Genomic DNA, 22,449 nt, shown 5'->3' on the forward strand with positions numbered 1-22,449 from the left:
AGAAAGACTTTGCGATTTGCACTGTGGACTCGCCTGCGAACCAACGACAAGAAGATGGGACGACCACTCCCAGTGTGCACTGATTACAATTGAAAATCAACTACACCTGCGCCATCTAATGACGTTTCATATGAGATCTGGATCTTTGTTTCACATCATATATAAAAGTATTAGCTCAAATCCTTCAATGCATTGTTCCACATTTTAATATCAACAACCTATCTTGAAACGCTAACTTGAAACTACAAACCCGTGTTTTTTTTTTTTTTTTTTTTTTACATTACGGATCAAACCAGTAACTGAATCCTAATCATAATGTCCTGTTTTTTTAATAAAGGCATGAAAATCAATAATTAATCAATTCATCCAAAAAATAAATCGACAGATTAATCGATTAATGAAATAATCGTTACTCGCAAATTTGAAAGCTTAACTTTAAACCTGAACCCTGGCTTGAAAAATTCAATTCATTCCATGTTTATTCCCATAAATTCCCATTGATTTCTGTTAGTTCCCGTGGAAACTTTCTAACTTTGAAAACTTTTCACAACCCTAATCACCATGTCCAAACCTTTCAACCGGATTACGGTCCGATGCCTTTGCGAGTGTTTTGATGATGTTCTTGTCCACAGCATCACAACTTTCAGTGCCTGCTTAAAGGTCGCTGGCTCGGAGAAAGCCAAGCAAAAGCCTCTTGGAGATTCAGTAAATAAACATTCGAAGAAGAAAATAAGTGCAAGTGGAAGCAAAGCGAGTTCACATTCCAGCACACAAACAAAGTCATCCATCACCGACTCGCAGCCGGCGAGGCAAAAAGGTCGGCTGCAGTTAACCTTTATTGGCTTTAATGGTTCGCAGGCGCAATCAAGCGAGTTGGGGGTCCCCGAGAGCGCCGACACGTTGGAGAGGTCGTCGCACGCCCACCTCGCTTCCTGCCTTCGTCAGGTTCCATCACGTTCCATTACCATTTGTCCTCATCACATCCCGTATGTACACGGCTCACTTAAAAAGCCTCGTTAAACGTGTTTTCATGGGTTTTTTAACAAGCAACCTCTGAACTCCAACAAAGTTTCCCATCGCTCTGATTTCCAGCAGTCCATTAATGTAAACAACAGACGCGCATAGCCTTGAACCTTGGCTTAAAACCCTACCTAAGAATTCCAACTCTGGCTTAAAAGCCTCATTTGAAACCTAAGTCCGGTGAGGCTTTCCCTATCCTCATCTCAAAATCTTCACCTCAACTGTAACTTTCAACCTTGTTTGAAACACTCATTTCAAACCCTAACCCTTTTTTGAAACCCGAAACCCTTCCTGAAACCCTACCTTTATCGTTGTATCTTGTTTGAAACCCTAACCCAGTCTGATAACCCCACTTTGCAACCCAGGTCGCCTTTCTTCGACCCTCATTTGAGACCCAAACTCCCTTGAAACCCTACTATGAAACCCTACCAGCTTAGTTGAAACCCTTATTTGAGGAACTAACCTTATTGTGTTTAAAACGCTAAACTTGAAACCCTAACCCGTTTTATAACCACACCTTGAAAACCTAACCCAGGAGTGTCAAACATATTTTTGTCACGGGCTACATCGTAGTTATGGTTTCCCTCAGAGGGCCGATATAACTGTGAAACAATTGGAGGATATGTACTTTTGAAATCAGAACCCAGTAAGAAACTATAAATCAATTTATTTGAAATGGGAGATTGATAAGAAAAAATGCTTGCAATGTCTCAACATTATTAAGAAGTGAAGACAGTTTACAATTTTGGTATTTTAGCAAGAAACATGAAGTGGACGCACATGATTTGCTTTTGCGGGCTAAATAAAATGATGTGGTGGACCAGATCTGGCCCCCCGGGCCTTGAGTTTGACACCTGTGCCGTAACCTCTTCCTTGAACCCATAACCCCATCTTGAAACCCTACCCTCTTTCTTGAAACCTTCATTTGTGACCCTCACTCTGTCTTAAATCCCCACTTTCAAACCGTAACACCATCCTTGAAACCCTTATTCGAAACTCTAATTCTGCTTTGAAATTCCTACTTTGAAACTCAACCCGCTGCCTTGAAGCCCTCGCTTGAAATCTTAACTTGAAATCCTAACCTTGACTTGAAACACTAGCTTGAAACTCCATTTGAGACACAAACTCTGCTTTGAAACCCTACTTTGGGATCAATTTCTGTCAAGTTCAACGCCGTTTATTTTTTGCAGGTTAACCGCGCTGGAAGCAACACATTTGACGGGTGAAATATCAGCAAAGAATCATTCAAATAGGGTTGGGCGAGGAATCTATTTTACTGATTAATTTAAATATATTTGTCACTGATTATTTTAATTTGTTTTCCCCAACAATGGTTTTGAACAAAGAGGAGCTAGTTTTCAAAAGTAGGCGGTCCCAATTTAGCGATTTGGTCATCATAGCTACTTTTCTGACCGCTCTTGCGACTATTTAAAAAAAAAAAAAAGCAACTTTAATTTGTTACAACAAAAAGGGACATTTTCCAAAAGGAAGCCTTTCTTTTCAGATTATCAGTGAAGAAACAAATATTTCCATGAAAGTAGTTCTAGTACATGCGAGGGGAAAAAAATGTTGGATGTTAGGATAAAGCAAATCCCAATGTTTTGAAGACTTTAGAATCAGTCTGCTCAGTCCTACATTCAAACATTCGCTAATCATTACCGTGTTCAAATCGTTTCTTCTTTAGTGTTGTCTTTTTTTATGAGTCAGAATTGGCTCCAATGTTTCTCATCGTCTGCGTTATTATGTCAACATTTTATTGCTAGTTATGGTTCTGGTCACGTTGAACCATCAGTCACCCTCGTGCTGTTTCCGCAATGACGGCATTTATATGTTGTAATAAAACACAAATAGAAGCGCTAATCTGCCCCGATCATTCTAGTTTACTGCGTTTCGGTTTTACATTCTCACCGCCATTCTGGAGGTTTTCCCACACGGGACCAGAACAGGAAGTCATGATACTGATTTGAAATTGTGTTTGGAGGTTTTTTTTTTGTTTTTTTTGCAGCTGCAACAGACAGCAGTGAGACTGAGGCCGCTTCATCTTACCATTGGAAGAATCAATAAGATCTCGTATAAGCAAATAACGGTTAATTGACTTTTCAATAACACAGACAGTTTGGGATTTTTTTTGGGGGGGGAACTTAATAAAAGGATTTAGAGACAAAATTGAGTGGATTTGCAATTTGAAACCCTAACGTGAAGCCATAACCCTGACTTGAAACCTTGCTTTGAAACCTTACACCAGGCTTGAACCTGGGGTTGAGCATGTACCTCTACCAGGTATCGCACGCCTTATTTCAAGGTATCAGGTACTCGTGGAGGCTTCCGATACTAGCCACCAATACTTAATCCAAAAATATCCGATAGTCCTCCTCGCCAGTAGTTGGCGCTACAGCGTGGCAGTTTGATACATCGGTGAATCATCATGTGCGTCAGAAAGAAAGGAAGGACTTTGTTCACGATCATATGTCAAGGTGTTAATTGAAGTTTTATGTATCAGAAGTACTAGTGGTGTCGGTATTGGGCAGTACTGGTATCAGTCTGAATAAATTGGCATCGAACAGACCTGAGCCAGACATAAAACCCTAATTTGAAACCAGAACTTGAACCCTGGCTTGAATCCTATTCCTCAAGATTTGAATTCCATTCTTGAACGGTTCTAATGGCAGCCAGGCAACATAATTGACAAACACTCAATTAAAAGGATAAGAACAGCAAAAACAAAACAAAAAAAGAGAAGTCACCACATTAGCTTTACAAATCAGGAAGTGTGCTGTGGGGACATAAAAAGTGTCTCTCCCGGTGATTAGACGAGATTCATAAAGCTGTCGGGTACTTTGCATTAATTAAGGCGTCATCAAATATAAATCAAGAGGCAGTCGATATTACGAAAGGGGGAACAAGTGCGCGTAGAAACAGGTGCAATAAATGCGTGTGAGTGACGTGCTCGGCGAGCGCGTCACTCCATTATTAACGTTGGTGATTATGACGTTGTCAATTATTAACGAGCTCCGCTCAGGTTTCCGCTGCACACAAATCAAAGACTCGGCTTCATCAGTGATGGAACAAATGTTTGCTCGAAGGGACTCCAAAAGTCGACTTTTCTTAACAACCGCTTCCTTGCCGGCAAAGTTGATCAAAGTCAAACTGTCGCCATGGATTTGAAAAATGTAACTTGTTTACTCTAAACTTGGTTTCCCGTGTTTGAAACTGTAATTAGAAACACCAACCCTGACTGAAAACCCTACTTTAAAACCCCCAGCCTGGCTTGAAACCCTACTTTGAAACCCTAAAGCAGGTTTCAAACCTTATTTCGAAACCCCAACTTTTGAAACCATCTCCCTGACGTGAAACCCTACTTTGAAACCCGAAGCCTGACTTAAAACCCAACTTTGAAACTCTAACCCTGGCTTGAAACCTTTACCGAGGCATCGACCCGTCTTTTGAAGACCCAACTTCAAATCGTCACCTTGGCTTGAAAGTATTTTGAAACTCCAACCCTGACTTGAAAGCCGATCCCAGTCTTAAAATCCCAAACCGTTTTAAACTCAAACCCATTCTTGAAACCATATCCTTGACTGGACACCCTAACTCAGGTTTAAAACCTTCATCTGAAACTCAACTATGAAAGTAAAATAAATTGAATAATCATGTTGCTTTAACTCCATTTAATGTTTTTATAGAAATTATTAAATTATTAAAGCGAACAGGTTTGAGTTGAACAAACCGTGTAATACAATCAGGAGTTAAAATACACATTTCAGACCAAGTGACCGACAATGGTTTCAACACAATTTCCATGAAGAGACACTTTGAGGGGGGTTGTGTGTCATTTTCAGTGTGTCGCAGTGAAGTCCGGCACTTCGACGTCCTTGAAGTCCAATAAAACAGGCGGCGTTGCGCATTGCACACGTGAGAGCAGCCAGCGTGGGAGCGCAAGGTTCTTCACCAGACAAAGAGCTGCAATGATCCATTATTCCTCATATATTATTTCACCATTCATTTATTTCAAGATGAAATCATCTGAGCTGGGTCAAGGGTCGTATTTTCTCGATCCAAGTACACCACCAGTCCAAAGTTTAGACATACTTTCTCATGCTAGTGAAGGAGGAACCGCAACCAAACCATGGATGTGCATGTTTCTATTCAAAACTTTATGATTTGACTCTTCTTGCTGATTAGCGCATTAATCATAAATAAAAGGGGAAGAGGAGACATTGGTGACTGTTTTTTTTTCTTCTTTTTTTTTAAATACAATAAACAACATAAGAAGCATCTACTGTACGTGAAGAGGTGCTGATACACTCCTCACTAGCGGTTGAATGACTGGATTTTTATATAACGTTAATATTTGTAAAATATTTCCATATGCTTGTAGCATACGCTGGCCGTATACGTCAGTAAAGTGTCGTGATGCTCTATTATACAAATTCTATTCTGAATGAAGTTCTTGTTAGCACACAGGTGTTGTCTGCGCATTATTGGACATAAAATTTTGACGGCATCCCATGGTAACGCCGGTATGAATCTTTTAAGATTACTGTCTCGCTTACCTCATTATTTATCCGCAACCAGCTTATTTTTTTTTACCATGTATGAAGACGTTGTCACCTTATTGGCCGTACATTTCGCTGAAGAGCGTCATTGTCCGGCGACAGCAGGAGACAGGCGAGTCCAAAGTCGTCTGTAAATTGGCAGATTGGAAGACTCTGTCAAAAACACGTGATTAGTCGACTTCAGGCTCTGAACGTCAATGCGGAATAGTAAAATGGACTCGTCAACTAATCTGTCCAAACCATACAACTCACAAAATGTCGGAGATATTGGCTTTGGAAATGATAAAACTAAAAGACACTCGGTGTCACGGAGAGACCAGTGGAGTCACAGAAAGGCATAGAAGTGGACATCCTTGGAAATGTATTAGTCGGTTCATTTAATCAAATACCTGTTGTGAATTCTGCAGTTCCGATCCCTGTTAGAGCAAAAAGTTAAATCCGCGACCTCATGGATGTGCATATTTCTTGTCTCTACTTAGATATGTTTCGACTTGGCCAGCTGATGAGAAAGTGCATGGGCGTGAATGTTAAACATCTTATCAAAAAAATAAGAAGAAGGGAGCGAGTAGAAAGAACCTCCGCCGAGAGTGAAAAAGCTACGTAAGAGTACATCGGCGCCCGAGAGCGTTCGCTCCATTGCGATGCGAAACACAAAGGAAAAAGGCATCCCGGCCACTTCCTTCAGCTTCCTTCACGACGCGCATTAATGAGGAGTGCCACTGCGCTCGCGGGGTGCCAAAGGTCACGCACAGCAGTTGAATGCGGTGAATCGCAAAAAAAGCTGTAGGCTCCATTTTGAATGAAGTGGATTTATTCATTTTTTTCCCAGCTGATTCATTAAACCTGTTCGTTTGCAGTGTTTGTTAGCGTGTTTTTCAAGAATTAATACATTGTTGTTGTTTTAGCGTGGATCTTTTAGCAAGAGTGGAGCCTTTTTTTTTTATTTTGCACAAAACATGGATTTTTAATCTGTGAATTTGCCAAAGAAAAAGTGTAAAAAGTGATTTTTGTTGCTTCTTACACAGGGCCTGCATACAGCTGCAGAATCTGCGGGGGAAGGGATTTACGCGAAAGACCTCGATTTTTAGCAAACGTGTGCCTGTGAATTTCATGTTGGACCAATTAAATTAGAAAAAAAACAAGTTTCAGAAATTTTGTCTTGGAACATTGTACGTAAGACATGAGCACAAGAAAAGTTTTGTTTGAGGATCCAGACAGGAATTCTCAGGTATTTCATTTGGAAAAGATTTCTTAAATTAGGTATGAAAACAAAGAGATGGAATCCTCAAATACGAAAATAGGAACTGCAAGTGAAATCGACGACTTTCCATGCAGACTATGGCGATTCTTTATTGAAAATTCATATCCGCCACAAAACAACCGCTCTGCTTCTGAAAAGCAATTTTTTAAATCAATGTACATAGGATCGAAAGAAAAATATACATTAATCATATTTACAGGGATTTTTGTTTATAACCCAAATTTGGACATACTGTAAGTCAAAACACACCAACCTACGCTAATGCAATAGTGAAAATAATAAATATTTATATGAAAAATGACAACACAGTCTCCTAATGGTTAGCACGTTGGACACGTGGTCTGAATTATGGGAGTAATTTTGTACAACAAAACATGACCGCAACAAAACTCAGTTTTCCAGATGATGTTCACAAATTTTTTTTTTATTATTCCCAAATTTAACCTGAATAACACAAATTTAATAACCCACATTTCTGAACGTGTCGTAGGTTATTATTAACCTACACCAATGTAGTCGTAAAGTCATAATTACAGTACAATTTTGTATGAAAACCACTTGTAGACTAGACATTTTGTGTGATGTTGCTACATGTTGATGTTGCTATTGCCTATATTAATAGTTTAAACTGTAAATCTACCACAAAGTGATCCCAAAACCCACAACACTCGCCTTCAAAATAAATAGCTTAGTCTACAGATGATTTGATTTTGAATAAATGCACCGGACATGCCCATGCGGCAAACCACCAATTACTATCTTTTGCACTAACTTGTGGCAGATGAATTTGTGAATAGGTGGGGGTTCACTGTACTTTCTGCAAAGGGTAGGGCGTCAGTGGGATCAATTCCAGTCAGTCAGTTTTATTTCTAACAGAAGTTAGCTGAAGGCACTTTACACATTGAGCAGGTCAAGAACCACAATCCTCATCCATTATTCATGTCTGTAAGAAAACCAACTGAACCCCACATGAGCAAGCCCTTGGTGATGGAGGCAAAGAAAAACTCCCCTAAGCTGGTTGGGTTGAGGGACAGAGCAAGGGACGAGAGAACAATGGGCACCACAACAGCCGTAACAATAAGAGTGATAGTCCCGTGATGACCATACAACCCCAATTCCAATGAAGTTGGGATGTTGTGTTAAACATAAATAAAAACAGAATACAATGATTTGCAAATCCTGTTCAACCTATATTTAACCTACAAAGAGAAGATATTTAATGTTCAAACTGATAAACTTTATTGTTTTTAGCAAATAATCATGAACTTAGCATTTTATGGCTGCAACATGTTCCAAAAAAGCTGGGAGAGCGTCATGTTTACCACTGTGTTACATCACCTTTTCTTTTACCAACATTCAATAAACATTTGGGAACTGGGGACACTAATTGTTGAAGGTTTGTCGGTGGAATTCTTTCCCATTCTTGCTTGATGTACAGCTTCAGCTGTTCGACAGTCTCCGTTGTCGTATTTTACACTTCATAATGCGACGCACATTTTCAATGGGAGACAGGTCTGGACTGCAGGCAGGCCAGTTTAGTACGTGCTCTATTTTACTGCAAAGCCACGCTGTTGTAACGTGCAGAATGTGGTTTGGCATTGTCTTGCTGAAATAAGTAGGGGCGTTCCATGACAAAGACGTTGCTTGGATGGCAGCATATGTTTCTCCAATACCTGTATGTACCGTTCAGCATTAATGGTGGTGTCACAGATGTGTAGGTTACCCATGCCATTGGCACTAACATAGCCCCATACCGTCACAGATGCTGGCTTTTGAACTTTGCATCCATAACAGTTCGGATGGTTCTTTTCCTCTTTGGCCCGGAGGACACGATGTCCACAATTTCCCAAAACAATTTGAAATGTGGACTTGTTGGACCGCAGAAAACTTTTCTTAGATGAGCTCGGGCCCCAAGAAGCCGGCGGCCTTTCTGGGTGTTGTTGATAAATGGCTTTTGCTTTGAGTAGTAGAGTTACAAGTTGCACTTACGGATGTAGCTCCAAACTGTATTTATTCACATTGGTTTTCTGAAGTGTTCCTGAGCCCACGTGGTGATATCCTTTACACATTGATGTCGGTTTTTGATCCAGTGCCGCCTGAGGGATCGAAGGTCACGGGCATTCAATGTTGGTTTTCGGCCTTGCCGCTTACATGCAGTGATTTCTCCAGATTCTCTGAACCTTTTGATGATGATATGCACCGTAGATGATGAAATCCCAAAATTATTTGCAATTTGTACGTTGAGGAACATTGTCCTTATACTGTTGGACTATTTTCTCATGCACTTGTTCACAAAGAGGTGAACCTCGCCCCATCTTTGCTTGTGAATGACTGAGCAATTCAGGGAAGCTCCTTTTCTACCCAATCATGGCACCCACCTGTTCCCAATTAGCCTGTTCACCTGTGGGATGTTCCAAACAGGTGTTGGATGAGCATTCCTCAACTTTTTTGCTACCTGTCCCAGTTTTTTGGAACGTGTTGCACCCAGAAAATTCTAAGTTAATGATTATTTGTGTTTTTCAGTTTGAACATTAAATATCTTGCCTTTGTCGTCTTCTTTTCCTTTCGGCTTGTCACTTTAGGGGTCGCCACAGCGCGTCATCCTTTTGGATGAATGCTCATATTTGTTTGGCAAAGTTTTAAACTGGATGCCTTTCCTGATTTGGGACCTGCCTACAGTTTGCACTGCCTTGTGCCCCCCATAGGGCCGCATTAAATATCTTGTCTTTGTCGTGTATTCAATGAAATATAGGTCGAACTTGATTTGCAAATCATTGTATTCTGTTTTTATTTATGTTTAACACAACGTCCCGACTTCATTGGAATTGGGGTTGTACAAGGGATTCTTCTTACGTAGCAATTATTGACATACACATTACATACATTATAACGGACCTGAGAATGGACGATTGTCTTCAGCCGTTCTCACAATGAATGTCTTGGAGTAGTTTTTGGGGCGAGAAGATGGAAAACTACAACAACGACCACAATGTTTGTGCCTTTGTGTCGGTTCAGGAAGCAGGAAAACAGGTAAATAATAGATGAGCATATTTGGAGCAGTGTCCAGCAGGTCCGCAGGGCTTTGTGTCCCGATACTTCGGAAAGCAGGCAGACGGTGGGCCAGCATCACTTTTCGCACATTTAACCGGATTGCTTCTTGAAAGCTTTGAGGAGGAGGCGTGAGTGTGAAAGTTGCTTTGCGGAGGTGTCAGGAGAAAACAAAAAGGACCGCGAGGTGTTTCCGGAATGAGCTTCTCAGAGTGTGATTGAGCGGCGGGAAGATAAGGACGGTGACATTAGATATCCCGGCGGGTAGGGGACGGCCGATTAATCTCATTGCAGGTGATGATGTGTCTGAAGTGACTGCCGGTGCCGCCGGTGCCTCGCGAGCGAGCGCTCTCGGAACGCTCCTTGGCTTCCAAGGGCAAGGAGAGCGTCCGGGCGGGCCGCCGCATTGATTGCTTCACGATTTGATTAAACTCTCGGCTGTGCTCCAAATGTAAGGCAATAGCATCGGGATAATCTCACTTCCCCTCCCGAGGTCACGTGTAATGCGGTTTAACGATACGGCTGCGCCTAAAGCCTCGGCCAGGACATTTAGAGTCACCGCACAAAATCAGCGTCCTGAACACAAGTGGGCAAAGTGAAGTGACTAAGAGCTGCCACTCTGTCTGAAGGAGTCAGACAATACAATATATCTTTGTTGTTTTGTTTGTGTTTCAGGTGCGTATCTACAGGTGCGTACATGTTTTTATTGATTGTCTTTCTGTGGATGGTTTAAAATTTTAGATAATTGGTTCATGAAGGGCGGCACGGTGGCCGATTGGTTAGAGCGTCAGCCTCACAGTTCTGAGGACCCGGGTTCAATCCCCGGCCCCGCCTGTGTGGAGTTTGCATGTTCTCCCCGTGCCTGCGTGGGTTTTCTCCGGGCACTCCGGTTTCCTCCCACATCCCAAAAACATGCATTAATTGGAGACTCTAAATTGCTCGTAGGTGTGCATGTGAGTGCGACTGGTTGTTTGTTTGTATGTGCCCTGCGATTGGCTGGCAACCAGTTCAGGGTGTACCCCGCCTCCTGCCCGATGACAGCTGGGATAGGCTCCAGCACGCCCGCGACCCTAGTGAGGAGAAGCGGCTCAGAAAATGGATGGATGGATTATAAAGTAAATAAAGGCCATGATTTGTTTCCATCCATCCATTTTCAACACCGCTTATCTTGGTTAGGGTCACGGGGCGCTACAGCCTATCCCAGCTGACTTCGGGCAAAAGGCGGATTACACCTTGAACTGGTCGCCAGTCAATCGCAGGGCACATAGAGACACGGACAACCATCCGTACTCACATTCACGCCGTCACTGAGTGGGAGCTGAACACACGCTGCCCGCACCAAAGTCAGGCACGTGTACCACTACACCATCAGTGACCTTTGTTTTCATTATTAAAATAAAATAGGTGTTGTGTTGGCTCCCATTTAACATGAGTTTGAATATGATTAATTTTTCTCTGTTGAGTTGGTTGCATTTTGTGTTTTGTTGCATTCTATATCCACTTGCACATTGCCATAAACACTCATGCAAGTAGTGCTTCTGTTATAGAATCCCAGCGACAGCCATTAATTTCTTGTTATGGTTCTAGATTCTTCAGTCGGCTCGCTTCCTGATTGTCATTACATTCCACTTGACAATCAAAGAGTCAGCGCAATCATGGATTGAATGAAATGCCATTACTCTGTTCCTGCCATTTTTTTTTTTTCTTTGTGCTTAATAAAGAAAAATCTCCCTGCATTGTAAAACATAAATAACACTGGTTTTCTCCCACATTCCCATCACATGAATGTTTGGTTCATTGAAGACTCAACTGTCTGTAGGTGTGAATGTGAGATAAGTGTTATGTGATTGCAGTTTGTGGTGTATTTATGTTTTAAACTATGAATATAGGCAATTATAAAACTCTTTGGGAGGGCGTCAAATAATTGTCGTCTTTCCACACTCGTGGCTACAGGGCTCGGTCCCTATTCCCCCCGAATAGAGTGGGTTTAGTCACCAGTATCTGTGAAGTGAGGGGGCAACGGGTTCATCGTATCATATTTTAATGAAAGTGAGATCGTTCGGCGACACCGCAATGACACCTGCCTCCTCATCCCAACTGGGAAGTTATTTCCTCGATGCAGCACGTTGCCAGTTAAGTCCGAGATCCCGCTGAGGTGAGATCTGAGTGGAATCTTCTTTTTGAGACCGCCTCAAACTCTCCACTGTTTCTACTTGGCTCACTCCATTAAATCCATAAAATCCCTGAAATGACGACAATTAACCTGGAATAACGGCGATATTAGCGATGCATGCTAATCGACTTGACTGTTATTAATTTTGACATTAGGTTCCAATTAAAGATAGCCAAACACTGATTTCATTTCCTTTTCATTTAGGGCTGGCAGATAAGAAGGCCATTGATCACACCTGAACGACTCGCCGTGTGTGTGCCGCTAATTAAAGAGCCAGATTGCAATTAAGATTGAAGCCGCTCAAAGTTTTGCGATGCACAGAATTGTGTCTCGTGGAAAGTGTGATGTCACATAATCCGAGGGCAACTCAGGGGCCGACAATTAGTCCTTGCTCCCGAAGGGACCCGAAGGACGACTATTCTCGCTGAATCAGTTTGGATGGAATATTCTGGAATTAACATGAAGGCTCATTTAAAATAAGCGCTGGACACGGTGATGAAAACTTTATGGTTGCTGTCGGGTGGAATCCTGGTATCTCCAAAATCACTACTTTTCAGGAAATCCATAAACTTGAGTTACCAAACACTGTATCAATCGAGTTTATCTTTTTTCTTATACTGCTATCATATTGTGTTGCATACAAAAATTTAATTCAGGGGGGTGGGGGGATGACAAATTATTACGCTGTCATTGATTAAAGGACGTGTCTCCAGCCCCAGCCGTTTTAGAAAGTCTGCACCCGCGACCGGACAAGAACACAACGGCAAACGACCGACTGTAGTGACAGCTTCTTTCCGAGCTTTGTTTCAAACGCGTAAGAGCCATAAGTGATGCAATACACAAAACAATGAGCTGAATAGACTGTTTCAGGCGAAAATTTATCCGCATGCAAACTTCCCTGCGTGGATGGCGCTTCCTTCTGCACAGAAACATTTACAGCTATCCATTTTCAACGAAACAAGCTCACTCAACGTATTTTCACTCATTGTCTAAAAAAAAACATCCAGACTTTCGAACTTGAGGCGACATCATGCGCACGGCTCCCGCAGACCGAGGGAAGAGGCGGAGTTTTACAACACTTCTCAGACGGGTCAGCGCACCACAGAGTTAATGGGTTTGTCCTCAAGCTATTTTCAACACTTTAAAATGGTTACTAATGTGCAAAAATGACAGAAAATGAAGAAACGGACAAATAGCAATTTTGATTTGTGAAAAAATATGAAAATGCAGCCGGGACAATATGTAAATTTGACTTCCTTTTGCATGATGACAAACAAGATTGGACACACAGCCATCCGAAAAGTGGAGTTGTAGTTGTTTTTTTTTTCTATATATATTTTTAATGAACCCTAACTCTAACCCCATAACCCTAATCATTCTCCCCTGACCCATCTTGATATTAACCTTAGCCCCACCCGCCTTACGCTAACTATCACTGACTATAACCCCATCTCTTTCCCAATGACTAAAATTGACGATGAGCCGTTCGTTACTGATACAAATCAGGATTGCTGGGCCTCGGCTGAGGTCTGCGCTCGTAATGAGTCGCTCTCTCCAGTGTGTTCAACGCTGAATGAAATAAATACAAGTCACAAGTGGCCTGACGACGGATAGTTTCTTTTTTCTGGCCCATTTGCAAACATGCTGTAGTTGTCAAAGTGCGCAAACGCTGCGAGGTGAGCGTGTCCCTTGCGCGGCCTGTTGTTGGGAAGGGCGGCTCATTAAAAACAATGCTGCATAATTGCACTGTGCCTTGATTTATTTTTTTTTCCCCCTCTCCATGCAAATGCTGACCTGATTTTCCTCATAAGTCAAAGCCGACCGGACCGGCAGACGTTTCCGCGCCGTGACGTTGAAAGTGATTCAGCCTAATTAAATGAAATATTCCTGATGCGACGAGCGTCCTGAGCGGCAGGACGATGGCTTGATTGGTTGGTCGGCGGTCTACTTATTATCGGAACGAGCGCGGCCTACCTTTTTAATTTTTTTTTCCCCCCCCTCTTTCGCCGGTGCGATTCAACATGCAGATTCCCGAATGCAGTGAATGCGATTTGTCATCCATTATTCATCCCCCTCACTTTTACATGACCTTCTTCAAGTCACACTAATGAGCACAGATTCTTGTCTGACGGGCTGCTGCTTAACTTTGACGAACACACCTTGATATACTGGGTGCTCATCACTCACGTCATCTCCTCATGATATACTCGTTTTTGTATGTTGTTTGCTAAGGAGTCTTGTACCTCAAGCAGTAGTTGTGGTTGTCACTTTATCGACTGAATTTAAAGTGCACCAAGTAGCTAAACTAAGAAAAAATAGCTCAATGCTTTATGACAATAAAAGACATTCGTAATAGTAACAGGACTCTTCAATGTAAATAGAATTTTTAATGCTACCCCTAACCCTGCCCCCTAACTTCCCTAACCATTACGCTAATCCTATCCCCAACCCGACCGACCCCGTAACTCAACTAACCCCCAAAATGATCCGAACCCTTAACTATAACCCTAATCCTACCTCTAACTAACCCATAACACTCGCTCCAACTTTATTTTGGAAAATCTAATTGGATAATAAACCTTGGATTATGGGAAAAGTATCTGAAACCATAATTATTGTAAATTACAGAAACTTTTATTCCTTGCTCAAAAAGTAGTTTTGAAGAGAAATGAGAAATTGCTAAGTCTATTGAAGCCTCCTATTGAATTTTGTCGTAAGTATATATTTAAATCCTATTTAATCAACAAGAATGCTAAACACACGTTGCCACGGCAACACAGCCCGCTTGGCCATCCGTCGTTTGCCGTCTCGTTTTCGCTGATGGGATTCCCGATGATCCCGAGTAAATCGTCCTCCTGCTGGCTTGACGCTTGGCAGCCAGAAGAATAATTAGGGCGCTTTGTGGTTCGCAGTCAAGTTGCAAATTGATTGTGCTCAAACTATTAGTGGCTTTATTAAAAATGCACATCCCACTCATTACGCAGGGGGGGGGGCTTGCTGTCTTGTATCGTGTTCTTACATTGTGCTCTGCGTGTGTGAGAAAGAATCCAACATGTGCAGTATTAAATGTAAAATGTCCTCTCACACGATGAGAGCAATTCAGCATCGCCATTCCAATGTATATCCAATCACTTTCTCCTTGTCTTTTGTCCACTCGTTAACAAAACGGCTTGTAGGGGGGGAAAAAGAGGTAATTCGCGCCAATGAATTAATCAGAGATGGGGAAATTGCAATTATGCATGTTCTTAAGTTCAACCATGAAATTATTTTTCTCATTATCACATTGTTATGTAAGGATCATTAATAAAATAATATGTTCTCACCAAAACGTGGTATGTTCTGAGGTCTCCAAAGATTCTTTGGATTAGCCTTAATAGAAAATTTCTCTTCTTATCTGAACATTAGCTCACAATTAAAATTGCGGATTGCAACGCGAAGCAAAAACTCATCCCATCAGTTGAAGTACTCGTGAAATCAAGCTGCCATTGTACTTCCAAAAGCACATTTTAAAACTTTTGTGTGGGCATGGCATCATCATGATCATTCTCACAGTCAGGTACACAACTAAGGACTACCAGCTAATTTAACAGCAGGTTTCATTTTTTTCCCTCTCTCTTTACACTCATACAAAAAAACCCCTATCAATCTTAATGGTGGTATTAACTAAATAAAAAAGAAAAAATCAAGTTCCAGATGGTTTAACACCGAGCGGTCACACAAACATTCTCAGAAGCCCCCCGAGGCTTTCGGAGGTTGTGTTAAGTCAATGAAGTTGCTGTTATCAAGCTGTGTGGAACACATGCTGGCACGTCGTTTGAGCAGCATGCCGCCCAGTCAGAAAAACGCCACTCAAAGTTGCGCGTGGGGAAATTTTACAGTCCCAAAAGAGGGAAAAAAAAAAAACAGACCTTTTAAAAGGGAAAACAAGGTGAAAGAGTGACTGGCCATAAGTTGATAAACAAATATATGGGAAATGCTAGAAATCCCCAAGCCATCCTTAATGGTTACACATGGTGGCATTGAACGGCGACAGCTACAGGTCTGAAATGCTGACACATCTACATAACAAGTAAAAAAAGTCTTCTGTAATCACATGACTAATCAGTTAAGGTATTGAAACCTGTTCTGGTACAATTTGGACGTTTAGCCCTTTACACACTGCCTAGCAAAGGAAGTTATTTTTCTCTGCGTGAACGGCGCCAACCGGAATGGTGGGTGGGAGTTGACCATTATGTCTCTGATGTGTCAAATGTTTAGACTGTTGGATCAGTTGCGGAAAAGGGAATAGCGGAAAAGCCTGAAGCGGCCGTTTCAAGTTCGACATCCGACACTCACTTCTCCTGCCCTGTCGTGTTGAAAGCAATTGTCGCTGTCCAACGGGTGTTTAATACGCACAGAAGTAACCTCGCATCTAATTGTCTGATTGCGGGAGCACAGGTTCTGTGTGTGTCTCTTAACCTTTACCTTATGAAAGGTATGACAACTGTAAGACTTCGAGGAACCTTGGCTTATAGGAAACATAAGATCAACTTAATTATTAACTTAATTTTGCTGAAACTTTAACTTGCACTCCTACCCTTGCTGAAAAAGTATATGAAGACAATTAGTTTTTTGAAAAGGCAACTAAGTGCCTACCGTTACATCTCTGACGCGCCAATTTTTAACTTTTAACATCACCACCCTGGCAACAGGTAACAGATTTACATACTGAAGGTCACAAAGCGAAGGTGTCATGCGCAGGACATCCATAACTTTGACCGCAAACTTGAAAGCTGGCCATACCGCGAGGCCGAGCGCAAAGTTGCGGCAGCTGTGGCTGTCGCTTGCAGTTGCTTGCTGGATGGATTCATGTCTCGTAATCACGCTTCATTATTACGCCCATCTGCCCCCCCCCCCCCGTACTTCCTGAGATGGTGCCACATTAAAAAGAAAAAAAAAGCCCAGCTGAAAGCCAAGCACGCCTCTCCCGGGAGCGGCTTGAATGTCACCAGGCGGGCGACTTGTGCAAGGAACGTTCAAGGCTGCCACATTGGGCCCAAGAACATTTGGAAAGTGGTTGAAAAAAAAACTGAACAAAAAAGGTCACCGCTTCAATGCCAGAAGCAGCGGCTGTGACGAGATGCCAATGTCCTTCAACATATTTCGTCTATACTTGTGCAAAAATGAAATTTGGATGCAGTCATGTCTGCAAAGAAACCAGATTTTTTTTTTAAAGTTCTGCCTTTGACATTGGACAAAAAGTTTGAGAATTTTAAGTAACTGGTTGAGACCTCAGATATCTAAAACTTCTCAAATCTCAATTTCTGTATTTCTGTAATCTGGCTGACAGAGAAACACTAAAAAAAAAAAAAAAACACCCGGCCACATTCCCAGAACGTGCTGTACCTTTAATACCTTTGTCACAACAGCTTTGACTTGTCATCATATATACCAGAAATGGACTTACCCTTAAAATCGTTATTGCTCTAAAAATGAAAAATAAATCCGAGTGTCAAGCTCTTGTGGAAGGGGAACATGGAAAATCCTGTCTGCACTATTTTCACTTCAGTCAGTTCCAAATGATCGTGTTGGGCAATGTGTAAAATCGCATCGGATCTAGCGATTGAATGAGAGTCGGCAAGCATCTTGAATTCGGTATCCTTCAAAATCAACACGGTGCGATGGAAAAATGATTTTAGAGCGTGACGATTGGGTTGAGAGCAACAAAAAATCCTGTCTGAGATTTTTATTTTTTTCATTTTTTTATTTTGACTTAGGCTACCTCCAAATTCTTTGGTTTTTACATACTGTAAAAAAAACACATACAAACACATTTGGATTGCAAAAGCAACAACAAGCAGTAAATCTTGAAAGCTATTGATTGAGATCCACAACGGTTACAAGACAAAAAAAAAAAAAGGCAACTCAAGCATTTGTGTTTCGCTGTTGCAAAATAAATCAGTGCTGTTCTTTCTAACAATATCTAGTTTCCTTTACGGGATAAATAAAGTATCTATCTACTGTGTCTGTCTCAGCGAGTGTGATAGTCGGATTGAGTGATAACAAGCAAAACGTGTACCTGATTTTTTTTTTTTTTTTTTTTTCCAGCTATCTCCACATTCTTAAGTCAATCATTTTGTCTTTGGAACGCTGGGTGAAAGACAGAATAAAGCCTCTGGGATTGGGAATCATTCCAAATCAACATCCAGCAATAATCCTTGAAAGTTTGAAAGCTATTGGGTGAGCGGTGTTACTGACAGAGGACTCACAAAAAAGCAGCTTTGGAGGACAGACACCTGAAGCATCTGTGATGAGGTATTGCTCCAAATCCAACATTGTTTTAACAACGAACAATCACAGAGTGTGAAGATCAGTTTGAGTGGTGACTTTTTTTGTTTTCATCTACTTCCAAATTATTCCGTCAGTTATTTTGTGTTTGGTCGCAGGCTGCTGAAGCATCTGGGATTGGGTTTCCTTCAAACTCAACAGGCCTTTCGCTCTAACAGTGAATAATAATGTCAGAGAGCCACAGCTTCTGTAAAATCACATCATAAAAATTGAATGTTCAAGGATGCCCGAAGCGTCTTCAATTGGGTCTCATTGAAAAATCAACAGGGTTCTTGGTCTAACAATGAAAAATAATCCCAGAGTGGGAAAATGTGGTAGAGTGGTGAGCAAAATGCTGTTGATGCGATGTTTTACCTCTAAATTCTTGGGTCAGACATTCTCTAAAATGGCGTCATATTTACCCATTCAATTATTCTGATTGGACAATGATATTCTTTCAAAGCAACAGCTTCCTTGCTTACACATGGACGTGTCAAATTGGTTTCATGGAAGTGAAATGCAATTGTTGTTGTGACGCTTAGAATATTTAATTTGGCATGTTTGTGGTCAAAACGGAATGCAGATATAATTAGCTGCGCCCGCATCCGTATTCCACACGCGCAAAAAGGTTATTTCTGCATCTGTTTGTGGTGATCAAAGCAACGCCAGCGTTTGTCTGCTTTCCGATGAATTTTCTCGGTATCTCATTAAAAAGTTGCCGTGTTTATCTTTCGCCAATAACTTAATTGCCGCCGGTGGAAACAGATGTCTCGACACCTTTCATTAGGCGAGGGTGGGCTGCGAGATCCAAGAGTGCCGCTCCGCAGGCCGCCACAAAGACGGCAAACGTGCGCTCATTGGATTAGCCGTGGCGGCGAAGGAAAATTAAATAGCATCTTAATTTAGCTTTCAGCCCAACAACACAACATTCTCTGGAGTTTAATGAGTATTCATCGAACACTCACGCTGAGTGTTGCATGACGCAGAGTTTAATTACGTTAGAAAGCAAATATATGAAGCTGTAAGTTTTGCTTTCGACGCAACATCACACGACGAGCTCTCGAGCGGCCGCCGGGGCAAAACGACCCGGGCGGCATTTAGAGTGAGGTAATGAGGCGCGGCCCCGAGGTCGCGTCGTTCCGACTTCGTACTTTGGAGCGCGGCGGAGCATCTAAATGCAACATGGCAAGCAGCAAATTGAATTGCTAATATGCCCGTGTTGTTGTTGTTTTTATTTCCACACTGATGCACTTCTAAAAAAGAGGAATAGATTAACTTATCACAGCATGTTTCCCATACAACATACTGTGATACCTTGACTGACTAGTGCCCCAAATTCACTTTATTATTATTGTTTAAGTCGATTTTTTTTTGTGTTGTGTTAAGAGTAAGAAATTGACTTCAGATTAAAAAAAAAACTTTTTTTTTTAAAAGTTGCTTACGTACTCTTTGCTATTTATTGAGTGGGATAAAATCAAACAAACAAATAAAAACACTCACAAGGAGCAAACACTTAATCTAACCACGTGACAGCAGCGTCTGATGTCACTCACTAGGCCACACCCCTTTAAAGCCAATGGGGGAAAATTGTATGCCACGGTACCGCAGCGTTTCCTTAAACATTTTCAAACATCACTCTTTTAATCACAGAGATGAATTGCGTTATGTAAATGACGTATCAAAGTAAAATTACTATCCCATAAGAGGGATTCATCTCTGTGAAGAACAGCTCCTTGAAGAAATCCCTTGAACTTTTCATATTGGATTACAGTTGATATTCCAAATCCCGTGTACCAGCTTGTCAAATAAAACCCGAACCTGCTCTTCAAAATGGTGGCTAACGATTCAATAAAACTGCAGACGCCACAGTGGGAAGTAGACAGAGACTCAATCGCAAGTCCAAATTTCGAGGAAAATATATTCCGAAAGCTAAACAAGAATTCCGAACCTGTGCTCCCTCATTTTCTGTAGATTATTATTTTTATTATTATTTGTTTGTATAGCCCATAACAATTGAATCCAAGAGGAAAATGCTAAAGACAATCATAATACTGACAAGAATTGAAATCGCCAAAAGCGGTACCCAAAGGTTAGCTCATCAACGTCTTTGCTCATTTACATGACACATTGCGACACTATTATATTACCTGCATGCTATTAAAACGACAAAAATTCGACCGTAATTTAAATCGTTTACGATGATCGTATACGGTTTACGATGCTTCGACCTACGACGTTTTGTGGTGATCATCTGTAAGCAATCGAGTCGTTTGTGATGATTTGGTTGAATGGTGTATTTAAATATACAATCGTCTTTTGTTTTATCCGACAGTTTTACAGTAAGTGACATATTGACTGTCAAAATCACGTGACTCAATAGATGGCATGTCATTTGCTACTGTCCCGTCAAAAGGAGCCATCAGTCTTCCTCCTCCTCCTCCATCATCATCATCATCACGGTGGCACTCGGCACCGCAGCAGATAAATCCCCCGCGCCGCTCGCCACGCCGCTTATCGTCCGCGCCATGATGCGGTCGCAGCAGACGCAGCGAAAAGAAGGCTGATCTCCACGGCGCAGGAAGTCACTACTGCTGCACCCGCGCGTCAGATTGTCACTTCTTTCCACCCCCAGTGTCAGCTCATTTCACGCGCAGAGTAATTCAACTTGCAGAGTCCACATGATTCTTCTTCAGATTGTACATCTTGATTCCTGGAGGGGGAAAAAAAAAAAAAAAAAGATTTTTATTTTTTTTTTTGACAGGAAACACTGGTGGCTTTTCCGAATATTCTTCTGGAAACGACAGCCAAGCTAAATCCTTTTTGATCAATACGATGTGACGTCTTGTTAGCGCGCGATAAGGAGGTCGCTTGTCAGGCGGGAATATTAGGATATCGTACTTCTTTGAGTCACTGCAACGTTTTTGGCATCGACGTGTTTATCTGTTCTTAGCCTCGCACTTTGACCCTCTCAAGGAAGCAGATTAATAATAAAAACTAAATAAGATACCTGTAGAAAGGTAGCGTTCTTTGTGTGTACGATATCGTACTTCTTTGAGTCACTGCTTTTTCTGACTTTTTTTCAGGCCACAATTAAAAAGTTCAATATGAAAAAAAACGGAAAGGAAGAGGAGAAATTGCACGGAGCAAAGCAATGAATGCAGCATACGAGCTTATCTGATTGCATGCTGCACCCTGTTTAATTTCATTACACCAAGGAAATATGGTCACGTTGATTGTGTCTGTTATTTTTAAGACAGTAATTGACCTTCGTTCTGGTGGTCATCATAGAATGGCTGAAGTCAACAAATGGCGCTTAAGACTTTTTGTTGGTTCGCTCGACAACCATTGTGCCAATGCGATTGTCCCGTACCGACGTCCTGCACGCTTCACGGGGCCCCGATGCCTCATTTGCTCAACCCCCGCCCCCGTCCAATCATGTGACACTCACGGCGCCGCCCATGTGGAAAATAGGCCGCCGTTTCAGAGGGTGAAATTTAACGCGGCGACACAAGGTCGCGCCGATCAGCATCATAACAATTTTAAAGGAGCTGTATTATGCACCCACCCCCGCACACAGAATTTAAAACAGTTCGCAAGTGTCTTAAGATACCATCTGTGGCATGCTTCTGTCAAATACTTGAAGAATCAAGAATTATATACTTTTTTTTTTTGGGGTGCAATTGGCTCATCTAACAGGCAGATCTGTATCCCGCCCCACGTACCACATGCATACTACGGCAAACAAGTAAGTGCCACATTTCTAAGACGAAACGAGCACTCATAGAGACGCAAATTCATTTGTTGTGGTGAAAGCCACATTGCATCAGCAAGCCACCAAAAATGCACTATATGGGTGGACAGGAAGTCCAGATTGTTGAGCATTTGGATTCAAACAAAAAGGCAAATTTTTTCATATGTCCACTTTAATTGGAATGATAAAAGATTGCTATCTTGGGTGCATTTGAATTTGTGACTAGCTAACTGCGAACAGGTTCACCTTCAAGTGATGCTCTCCTCCATGTTTGCGCCGTCAACAATGGCCTGGCCCTGCTGCACATAATACATGCTTTTTTTTTTTTTTTTTT

The 22,449-nt window shown here is 41.7% G+C and overlaps 1 long non-coding RNA gene across 2 annotated transcripts in view; it reads left to right on the top strand.

Moving 5' to 3' along the window:
• Positions 1-22,449, top strand: part of LOC133470247 (uncharacterized) — a 64,892-nt gene that overhangs the window by 21,618 nt on the left and 20,825 nt on the right. The window contains exons 2-3 of one of the 2 annotated variants that reach the window (XR_009785926.1): positions 18,146-18,352; positions 20,778-21,273. This is a non-coding gene — a long non-coding RNA (uncharacterized LOC133470247). Of the gene's footprint in view, positions 1-18,145; positions 18,353-20,777; positions 21,274-22,449 lie in introns of those variants that run through there. The other variant, XR_009785927.1, reaches the window with a different exon arrangement.

This window comes from Phyllopteryx taeniolatus, chromosome 20 (assembly GCF_024500385.1).
Source record: "Phyllopteryx taeniolatus isolate TA_2022b chromosome 20, UOR_Ptae_1.2, whole genome shotgun sequence".
NCBI classification, from domain to species: domain Eukaryota; kingdom Metazoa; phylum Chordata; class Actinopteri; order Syngnathiformes; family Syngnathidae; genus Phyllopteryx; species Phyllopteryx taeniolatus.